Source organism: Diabrotica virgifera, chromosome 4 (assembly GCF_917563875.1).
Source record: "Diabrotica virgifera virgifera chromosome 4, PGI_DIABVI_V3a".
Lineage (NCBI taxonomy): Eukaryota > Metazoa > Arthropoda > Insecta > Coleoptera > Chrysomelidae > Diabrotica > Diabrotica virgifera.
The window spans coordinates 26,140,542-26,151,597 of record NC_065446.1 but is presented as its reverse complement, the minus strand read 5'-3'; the positions used below and the strand labels follow the sequence as shown (position 1 = coordinate 26,151,597).

Here is an 11,056-nt window from a genome sequence, read left to right as displayed (position 1 = left end):
AAAATTCAAGGAAAACCGTCAAGACATTAGATATCGAGTTCGGAACTTAAAAAAAAGGGGATCCTCCACCTCGGTACCACCCTCTATAATTTAGCCCCTATATAAAATTTACAAATATACAAAATACGTCAAATTTATTTGTGAGGGGGTTATTTTGTAGCCTAGTTTTCAACTACATTACATCAAACGTCTAGTGGGGCGGACACAACCACCAAAATCTTAACAGAATGGAGAGTTGAGTGATACCTTATTTTAAAGATTGTTCAACCACCTTTTCAAAATTACCACATATATTATATTTCTTTTTTATTACTTTTGGAAAAATCAAGCGAAACCGTAAAGATATGAAGTATTGAGTTCAGAACTCCAAAATTTTTTTGGAGTATTGAGTCCAAGATTTTTCCAAAAGTACTGAAATAAATACCAAATGCATGTGGTATTTTTAAAAAGGTAGTTGAACGACCATTAAAATGAGGTATTACTCAACCCCCGTCCATTAAAGATTTTGAGAGTTGTGTCCGCCCCTGCTAGAGGGTTAATGTGATTTAGTTAAAAACTGGTATACCAAATGCCCCCTCACAAATAAATTTGACATGTTTTTGCATACTTTTAGATTTTCTATGGGAACAAAATTGTAGAGGGCGGTACCTTTTCAAATTGACACACTGTATATTTCATAAACCTTAAATTACTAACCTAATTGCAATACAATAATATATACCTTAAAAGCCTTAAGTTTTGCCTTAAAAGAGGCAGAATGTTTATATTCCCTTCAGAGTTGTGACTGCATAATCTTCACTGATGATGCATAAGGATGCTGAAATAGTTGCTATATGGAGATGGTAGTCCAACTCTGAATCGAATATAAACAAATCCTGCCTTGAACCCTTTTTAATCTTTTTCATTTTACTCAGTTTTTGAGTATTTAGAAACTGTCTTTCGGTCCTTTTCCTAGACGAAGAGAAGGTAAATGCGTGGCCTAAGTGTCCTCTATTTGCTTTCTCCTATTTTCGTCGTCTCTACGTGATTATATATTGTAAAATCCGGAGATATGGGATGCAGGCAGAAAGCAGTTTATTAACGAAAAGTCTTAGATTTAAAATATTGTTTATTATATTTTTATTTCAATTCTTCTAATTGTTTAAAAAGTAGTAAACTTTGTATCTGGGGCTTTTCGTTGTTTTCCTCGTAATACGAGAGATGTCGCTAATTTGCGTCTCAAAAGGTGGGTTCATTGCATCGCGATGTTTTGCCTTAAAAGAGGCAGAATGTTTATATTCCCTTCAGAGTTGTGACTGCATAATCTTCACTGATGATGCATAAGGATGCTGAAATAGTTGCTATATGGAGATGGTAGTCCAACTCTGAATCGAATATAAACAAATCCTGCCTTGAACCCTTTTTAATAATATATACCTTATTTCCTATAATTCACATAAAAATTTTTGGGGGTCTATGGAACCACAACTCTCACAAGTATTATAGTATAGACAATGTTTTTACGTTTTTTTAAGATGCTTTCTCGAAAGTAATGTAACTGTTAGTTTTCATTAAAAATATCAAATAAAATACGAAATATTGGAAAAAGTCGATTTTAATTTTGAAACTGAACAAAACTATAAGGTTTCATGTACGTCCTACTTTTTTGTTACAACTGTTATGTCTCAATGATATAACCTATTCCTTTCCTTTTGCAAACTCTACTGCAAAATGTTTCAGGATTTGGTTCAATAGATCTTAATTATTTTGACTTTTTTTTAAATTGGCGCAGTCTAAGAGGATATTTTTTGTAATTCTTAACATTTTTTACTTATTTTAAATGATTCTCCAGTATACATTTTTTCCACTTTTTATATATTTTTTTTAATTTAAGATAAAATATACTTATTTTTCGGAGAAGTAACTAAACCCCAATCTGTTGAAACATGTAAATCCGTCCGCTACATAATTCTTGGCGTTCCCGCTCTTGCTGCTCCAGCGTGCAGGATCCACCAAAGCGTAGTCCCCTTTCCAAACGATCTGAAATCCTCTTTCACTGTGTATGCGTGCAAAAAAGCTGCGTCAAAAGTTCTCTCCGTCGCCAAAGGATGTGCGAGGGCGCCACCGATCGGCATCCTTGGCGTCCCGACGCTACTTGCTCATGCGTCTCCCCACTCCTTGATAATGCCTGATAGTATCCCACAAGACGAACATTCATTGCCATGTTCCCCAAGTGTTATGATTCCTATACGATTCCATAGTAAGTGTACTCGCCTTTTTAATTCTTAAGGATTTAACACGAAGGTAAGTCTATCCAAAATCTTCACCAATCAACGCTTTTTCTTATTGTTTTTGCTTGGAAGTTATCTTTCAGTTGCTAAAATCATTGTTATAAGTGAAAGTGGTAGTTTGCCGGTACACATTTCTAAATACAGTGGACTGCGCATCTAAAACAAGACAATTTAAAAAAGTTTTTAAAAAAAGTGGTACAAGGACTCTAAAATATGACTCTCTAATACACAAGTGATACTGACTGTTTAAAACTTTTCGCGGCATAGGACTGTTACTCCAAATTTAAAAAGTGATGAACTGTGAAAGACTGTGATAAAACGAGTTATCCAAGCAGAAACCGGCAATAAATAAAAATATAAATAACATGAAGAACAAAAGCTAAATCCTAAAAACAATAGCTAAAATAAAATAGCACCCTATTTCAGTTAAAATTTCTTAAGTATATGTTTAACAATTAGTTCATTTTTTGTTTTACATTAAAGACGCTCGCAATTCAGTATGTCTTTTTTTTTGTTTTCCCTAATTGTTGCATGACGAGATTTTATTTTTATTTTTCTCGCTTTTAAGCTATCTAGAACAAATTGCTTGTATTATTGAAGGTATTTGTATATTCTAACGTGTCCTTAAAATTTTGTATTTACATTTCAAAAATGCCAAGGTGGAAATTACTTGGTTTTCGGAAACTATTCTGCTTCTTTTTTTATATGCCTTTAAGATTCTTATACAAACGAAATGAGAAGTTCAGGTCATACACGAAGTTCAAGAATTACAACACGGTGTAATAATACGGAAAATCACATAAAAAGAAAAAAACATTTTAATTTTAATCGAAAACTCAAATTTTTTTGGAACCAAATTCTCCAGTTATTTTTTTTTTGCTATAATACAAGTTTACTTTTTTTTCTAATTCATATAAATTTTGAGGAAATTTTGAGGACTTTTTTATTCCTGAATTACATTATCCACTTCGTGGTATTGAGAGTTCTCAAATTCTCACATCTATATTTATCCCGCTTGCCTGCTCTAACATTCGCGACGGCTCTCATACTCTTTCAGACTCTAACTTGGTTCGTCTCTTGTTATCTACGTTGGCTTTGGAATACAGAATAACTCAACCGTGATCTTGGGTATTATCAATTTGAGTTGCATATTGATTTAACTCTTTGTGATCGGCAGGTCAGGTACAACCATAATAAAAAACTAAAAGTTGGGTTTAGATTGTGGCTTTATTTGTGAGCTTTTTCTCTCCCTCGGCATTTAATATCGATGAAGTCGGTTCGGATTTGCAAAATTTCATTTCAGTGGAGTTTTGAGTTGTCGAATAATAAATGACAATTAATAATACCTTTTCATTAATAGATAAACAAGATTACTCCAAATAAAGTTATTTTTGGCAATTATTTAATAATTACTTTTTTTTTAATTTTAAAGTTACCATTTAGTGCGTAGGCGCAAAATTTCGGGCCAGTGCTTTTTAAGTGCATGTATTTTTTTCGAAGAGGCACTGAGAAAACTGGTATATTTATATGTTTGAAAAATTAAAACGCAGAATGAAAGATTACATTATTTCCGAGGACCAAAAGTCCCTAAAAACTTTTATAATGTTAATTTTACAGGGTTAAAAAAAAATAGAGAAAATTTATTGTGATATTTAATTTTAAATATCTTATTCAAAAGAGACTTTTTGGTTATTCTAAGGGGCTTTCGACCTTCGGCAATAATGTAATCTTTCATTCTACATTTAAATTTTTCAAAAATATTTATTAGTCTTCTCAGGATTTGAAAAAAATGAATGCATTTAAAAAGCTGTGGTCCGAAATTTTGAGCCTACGCTTTTAATAAACAAGTACTAAAAAAATCGATGTAAACTTGTTTAAAATTTTTTTTTAATTAAAAGTATGTTGGTTTTTGGTCTTAATTAATAAAATACAGGTACACAATACACTCCAATAGGTTGCTATATATTTAAAAATTTTGCTGTATTCTAGCCTTTTTAGTAACGCTTAATATTTTAACAGTGCTCAAAAATTACAATATATATTACAAAGGCAAGCTCAAAAATTCCAAAAATAGTTGTAGTCAAATAGTTGTATGATCCTATCTAGAGCTTTTATCTATTTTGGTAATATTTTGCAAAATACTGCTTAAAAGTGGCACGAATGTAGAAAAGCTAATGATAGATTAGTACAAAAATTATTGACTAACTAAAAGATTTGGGATTCGACTGTGCAATAGCTGTGCAGGATTATTTTACACTAGCCACATAATATTATAGTTCTTGTAGATTTGGAAAAATTTATTCCTCTCTAAAATACAGTCTCCTCTTTATCTTATCTTTTTATCTACTCAAGTTTTCCAAGCTCAATTTATCTTGCTCAAGGTTTCCAATAATCACAATCGGGTCCATTCGATCTTACTGATCATCCGACGATAAATTTCTAAGAAAGTCTAATTCCTGGTTGCACCAACACATTTTAAGCTTAGGACAAAAATAAGATAAGAATAAATTTAATTTAATTATAATATAATATAATAAGAATAATATAATATAATAATATATAAAACTAATAAAAGAATCGAAATTATGGTGCAACGTACTTGAGACTTAAAGAGGCCTTATCTACAAGCTGAGCTGGGCTAAGCTGGAGTTTAAGATCTGTTGGTGCAACCAGGCATAAGACTTCTGTTAATTCCTAGAATCAAGTTATATAATATAACTTGATATAACTTGAAGTTATATAATATATATACATATATATGTGTATACATATATCTAAACGAGATTCTTTTACCGTAAACTGTTAGGCTATTATTGAATACTTTTAACTTTGTATTATGACTCTGAGACAAAAATACGTAGTGAGTAAAATATTAATTAAACGTCAAACCGTTTTAATGAAACTCATAACTCCTGTACTTGAAACTGAACTTTAAATTAGCTAATTAGCAAATCCTGTAATCAGCTTCGTTCTTCCGTAACTTTTGTTTCAAGATTAAAGTTTTGTCTCTAATAAAGAATATGGATTAATTATTACAGATATTTTTAAATAGAATAAGACGATGAGAAAAAAAATTTTAATGCAATTTATAGATACGTTTATGGTAATATGTGAAATAAAATTAAGAAATAGTATTCATAAAGACGATTAAAACTTTTCGAACATTTTTGATATTTCCTGTTTGTTGGGTCTGTTTTCCTCCAATGGTATCTTGTTGGATTTTCTGCATGGGCTACCGCCACTCAGCCAGTCACATATCTTCTTGGATTAATTTGGTTACTGTCACTCTTATACTTAGACTTAATCCTTTATACACCCTTATTAAAAATACACTTCATATTTTTTATTTTTTGCGTTATAATGTTCATAACTCTTAATAAGTTTATTTCTGCTACCTTAATAAGTCTATTTCTGCTATCACCTTGTTTTACTGCTATATTTTATATCCCTGCAATAGGGAGAAAAAAGCTGCTTAATGATTACAATATTTTGGCTAAATCTTCTACTTCTGCTTTGGCTTCTAGCTCTTTGGCTAAGTCTTCTTCAGCTAAATCTTTCTTCACTTTTTTCTATGTTTTCGCTAAATCTAAAAACGTATAAAACGAAAAATAAAAATTTTAAAATGGCCCTTTAGGTTAAAATAACATCGAACCAATATTTGGATGGGAAGAAGTCATTCTTTGTTGATAATTGTGTTTGAGATAATTAGATGAGAAATATTTTAAAGAAATTAAAAAAATTTTGAAAAATAACTGGACATAAAACTCAAACATAAACTATTGAATCAGCTCATGAACATTTTGCAAATATCACTTTTCTGCGTGTAATATATTTCATTTATAGATTTCGTATATTTATTATGTAAACAGACTGTTATGAGAGATCAAAATTGGTGATCATTTTTCGACAAAGTTTTTGAATCAGTTCTCGGGTAATTTCAATATAAAAAAATGCATTACCTTAGTGATTTCTTTGCAGTTTTTAATATTTTCCTATTTATCTCTGTTGCATGTATGTACTAAACAGATCTTATTAAATTATTTATCTTTTTTTTTAACCCAAATACCGAGTCCTAGTTATTGTGTTACTGTTGGTCCTTTATCGACCTTATCTTAATCATTTTTTCTAAATAAGTATCTTTTATAATAGTTCCTATTTCCAAATTCCTAAGTAAACAAACTATGTCTAACAATTGTGTATTGCTTTAATTAAAAGCATAGGCCCAAAATTTCGCTTTAATGTTTTTTAAATGCATTCATTTTTTTCGAAGCCTGAGAAACCTAATAAATATTTTTGAAAAATTAAACTCAGAATGAAAGACTGCATTATTACCGATGGCCTAGTTACTGAAAACTTCTACAATGTTTATTTTCATAAGATGCAGGGGTGAAAAAAAAAAGAGAAAATTGAGTGTGATTTTTAATTTCAAAAATCCCATTCATAAGAAAGTTTTTGTTTATTCTAGGGACTTTCGGGCCTCGATAATAATGTAATCTGTTATCTTGCGTTTAAATTTTTCAAAAATATTTAATAGTTTTTTCTGGTTTCGAAAAAAATGAATGCATTTAAAAAGCATTGGTCCAAAATTTTGCGCCGACTCTCTTCTTTAAACGTTTAAAAAGTAAACACATTTAATAGAATAACTTATTATACATAAATTTATCTAAAGTACGTATAGATAAGAAAGTTTTAGATTACTTCCCAAGGATATGTAGAAGTTTCTCTCCAATTCTGAAATGCTCTATCTCCTAATTGTAAAAAAAAATAATGTAATTAAACTATTTCTCAAAACTTTTCTCAATGCGGAAAACGGTATTAAAATATTAATCATTTTATACTTGGCAAAATAATACGTATCACTAGAGGATATATAAAAAACGGGAATCCCCCTAAAAAGTTCCGCTAGCGCTACCCTACAAAGCGTTGGAAAACGCCGCTTTAATAAACAACGAAACCGAGAGTCTTTCTTTAAAAATCTTAGCAGCTACTTAAAAATATCACTTAATTACCAACCTCCCCTCCGCGGAGGCGTGTCCTGGGGGGGAGAAGGGTTCTAGCGTCGGCGCGCGTCCTTCCCCTGCGACGTCTTGTGTCAGTCGGCCGTCGGCGTCGTTCTACGACGCCTTCTTTATCCCAAGGAGCGCCTTAAACCCATGTCTTAGCTAGACGCCTTCACTTCTTCGGTATCATCCGTAGCGTAAGGACACGGTTCCTAGTCCTGCGCAGGCTACACGATCTAACAGCTAATTTGGACTTAGAATTTTCACTTCACAGCGTTCCTTGGTGATAGAACTTAGACTTTAGTTGGACCTTAGATATTCATAGTGGACCTAATATTAAACTTAGTGATACAACAGTGACTATGTGTCGCATCAAATAGTGGTTGTACTGTTTTGAAATGGATTATTGTGAATGGGTTTAAAGGTAAAACTGCGTGCATGTTTTGTGTCAAAGCTTTTTTTTGTACATTTAATAAATGTTTTTGTTTTGTTTTCGTTTGTTTTATTTTTCGTTTTCCATAGGTTCATTTTCAGAATGTCAATGCAATACGTGAAATTCATGAAATTTAAAATTTGTTTTGAATTTATGATAGGTCTGTTTCACAAATTCAAAATCGAAGTGTTTTAGTTTTTCATTTCTCTGAAAAAATTAGGTACAATATACTCATTGATTAATTTGAATTCCGAAAATTATTCGCATCATATTTTACTGATTGGTTAATACATTGCGTATAGACCATGCAATAACACTGAACAACGACGAAAAAACAGCAATCACAATTTTGTATGTCTGCAATAGAAATGAATAGATTACCTATTTCAAAAGATTTGATTTTTGCAATTTTCAGTATACAGGATTAAAAAAATATTCGCCTATTAGAGATATTTTTTTGCAGGAAAAAGTACTTGAATTTGGCATCAATCCTTGTTCTTATTCTGATATCGTTCACTTAGTAAAACATTTGTATGTCTTTGCAATATTTATTTCATGTTTATTATATTATTTGTTGTCTTGTTTTATTTGTCTTTTATAACCTTCAAAAAGCTACGATTTTGTACCTGAAATATTTTTGATTTTGACTTATTTCTAGTTGATTTGAGAATTCTGCGATTTTAGAATCGATACATAAGATATAGGGTTGTGATTTCCAAAAAAACTCAATTGCGTTTTCATGTTTCTACATGCACATGTAGTACATGTTTATTTTATTATTTTCTGTTACAGTTTTTTTCCTCATGTATTTCTGGAGCTTTTAGTATATTACCTCAATGCTATTATGATTACAGTGCCACAGCCTAATTTTGCTTTTAACTTTCACATGTAGCGGTAGCTTTGCCTAACATCTTATACATTTCCTAGAATGTTTTTCTCCAGTTTCGTTGTTACTGATTTAATTGGATTTATTTTTCCTTCTAGATAAGCAATTTCTCAGTACCAATTCTTCTTTTTACCTTCTAAATAACACTTTTTACTGCAAATTTTCTAGATATGTTTGATATTTTCAATTAATTTTCCAAATAGTTTTTACATCTTTAAACTGTAGATAATATGATTTGAAAAAACTTATTTGTGAATTCAATGAATGAAAAACATTACGTCGCTAAGTTCTGAAAAGTATTCTTCTAATAGTATAAATTCCATATTAGTTTTGCCTTTTGATTAAAGAAGTAATTTTGCTTAAAAAACATTTAGCCCCTTACAAAAAAATAATTACTTTTTATATATACCTACAGTATGTACATAACATATACAGTTCACCCAAAGAAATTGCCCTCATAAAACCGTTCAAAAAGGACATGTCCTTATATACATGAAATGTGACTAGAGAAAATAAATATAGGTAGTTGTGAAACTAAAAAAATACAACTTGAAACACTTGCAAAAAACGACTCAAGAAAATAACAATACCTCATTACAGTGATTTTAAACAGCCTTTTACATTTGGTAGCAAATTCCTGTATAGATAGACTGTAGCAAGGAACAAACTGGTAGCAACATAGCGGGCAAACATAATTTGTAATTTAAGAATAATAGCACAACTAACAGCAGGCATAAAAATATAGTAAATTGATGTTATTTGTATGGCTAGTTTGATTCCTTTACCGTAGATAGAAGAATAATAATATACGGCTGATATAACTTAGATCAGTGCAAAGTAAGTTTTTAAAGTGTCAAGAATCCAATTTAGTATTTTTGGTGGGAAAAACCCATAATTTTACTTTCCAATAAAGTTATTTGACGTTTCGATTTCTACTTTAAAATAGTTCTCAAAATATAAAACATTAATCAATTAAACAAAGTTTTGATTTTGTAAACAAAATTTTGAGTTTGTTGCTTGGTAAATAAATTCCTACGAATTTAATTTTATCTGACGTCATATTGACATAGGACTATATGAGACATACAAGACGTCACATTGACGTCGTATATAACAATATGATACATTTTAAAGTAAATGACTTTAAAATAATATTTCCAGTATTTATGAGTTGCATTCCTGGGTCGACTTTATTGGAAGATAATTCATTATATTGCATGATATTCTATTCTATTATTGGAAACTAATTCATTCTATTGCATGAAATCAACGGGGTAGACGCAAAAATTCGGCTCCAATGTTTTTAAATGCATTAGTTTTTTTTAATCCTAATAAGTACCTATTTTTGAAAAATTTAAACGCAGAATCAAAGATCACGTTATTACCGAGGGCTGAAAGTCTCTGAAAACTTTTATAATGTTTACTTTAATGAGTTACAGGGGTGAAAAAAAAGAGAAAGAGAAAATTTAGTGTGATTTTTATTTTCAATATCTCATTCAAAATAAACTTTATGTTTCTTCTAATGGACATTCGGCCCTTGGTAATAAAATGTATTCTTTCATTCTACGTTTAAATTTTTCAAAAATATTTACTAGTTTTCTCAGGATTCGAAAAAAGTGAATGCATTTAAAAAGCACTGGAGCCGACATTTTGCGCCTAGGCCATTAAGAATATTCGTCAGAAAAATCATAGCTTGTGTTTTGTCTTTATAAAGACAACCACATGCAATAAGTCCAGTAAAATTCTCCTGTTATTGTTCTCTTAGTAAATTTTAAAATTTAATTTTAAAGTAAAATTGTGGCATATTTCCACCAAAAATATTAAAATGCAATAAGATGACACAAGAAAATAGCTATACCCTATTCCACGAACATACGCCTGTTTTGGATTACTTCGACAACGAATATTTTACTGTGCAAACTAAGAAGAACGAAAATAAATTTCAAATTACATTGTTGTTTATTGGAATAATTATTAGCGCCATTTACTTTCGTACTTCTTATGTTGCACAGTAAAATATTCGTTGTCGAAGTAATCCAAAACAGGCGTATGTTCGTGGAATGGCCCATAGATCAATATTAAGAATTCAGATATCGACAATTGACAGAAAAACATTATGTTTATTGGTTATTAATGTATGGGATAGTATTTTTATATTTTATATACAGTAAAGTCTCGTTTTATGCGGTGGATACGTTCTACAGAAAAGCGCATAAAAAAATCGCATAAAAAAGACTTTACTTGCATTGAAAAAGTAGGGATACGTTCCGCAGTTTTCTAAAATCACATAAAATGGTGGACGTTTATCCACCAAAAATTGTATGTGTTTGATTTTTTTTCTCCATTAGGCCAAATAAAATCTTAAAGAAGGAATTAAAAACGCGAACTAACGATATTGAAATTGCAAAAACCTCTTCTAATGAAACATAAAACGTTATGACACTTAATTAAATATTTTAATCCAGAA

General features: G+C 30.4%; 1 protein-coding gene across 1 annotated transcript in view; it reads left to right on the top strand.

Annotated features, from left to right (window-relative positions):
- Positions 1-2,207: 2,207 nt before the first annotated feature.
- Positions 2,208-11,056, top strand: part of LOC114333004 (homeobox protein prospero) — a 344,648-nt gene continuing 335,799 nt past the window's right edge. The window contains exon 1 of the mRNA XM_028282811.2: positions 2,208-2,283. The gene's annotated coding sequence lies outside the window, so the exon portion shown is untranslated. The remainder of the gene's footprint in view (positions 2,284-11,056) is intronic.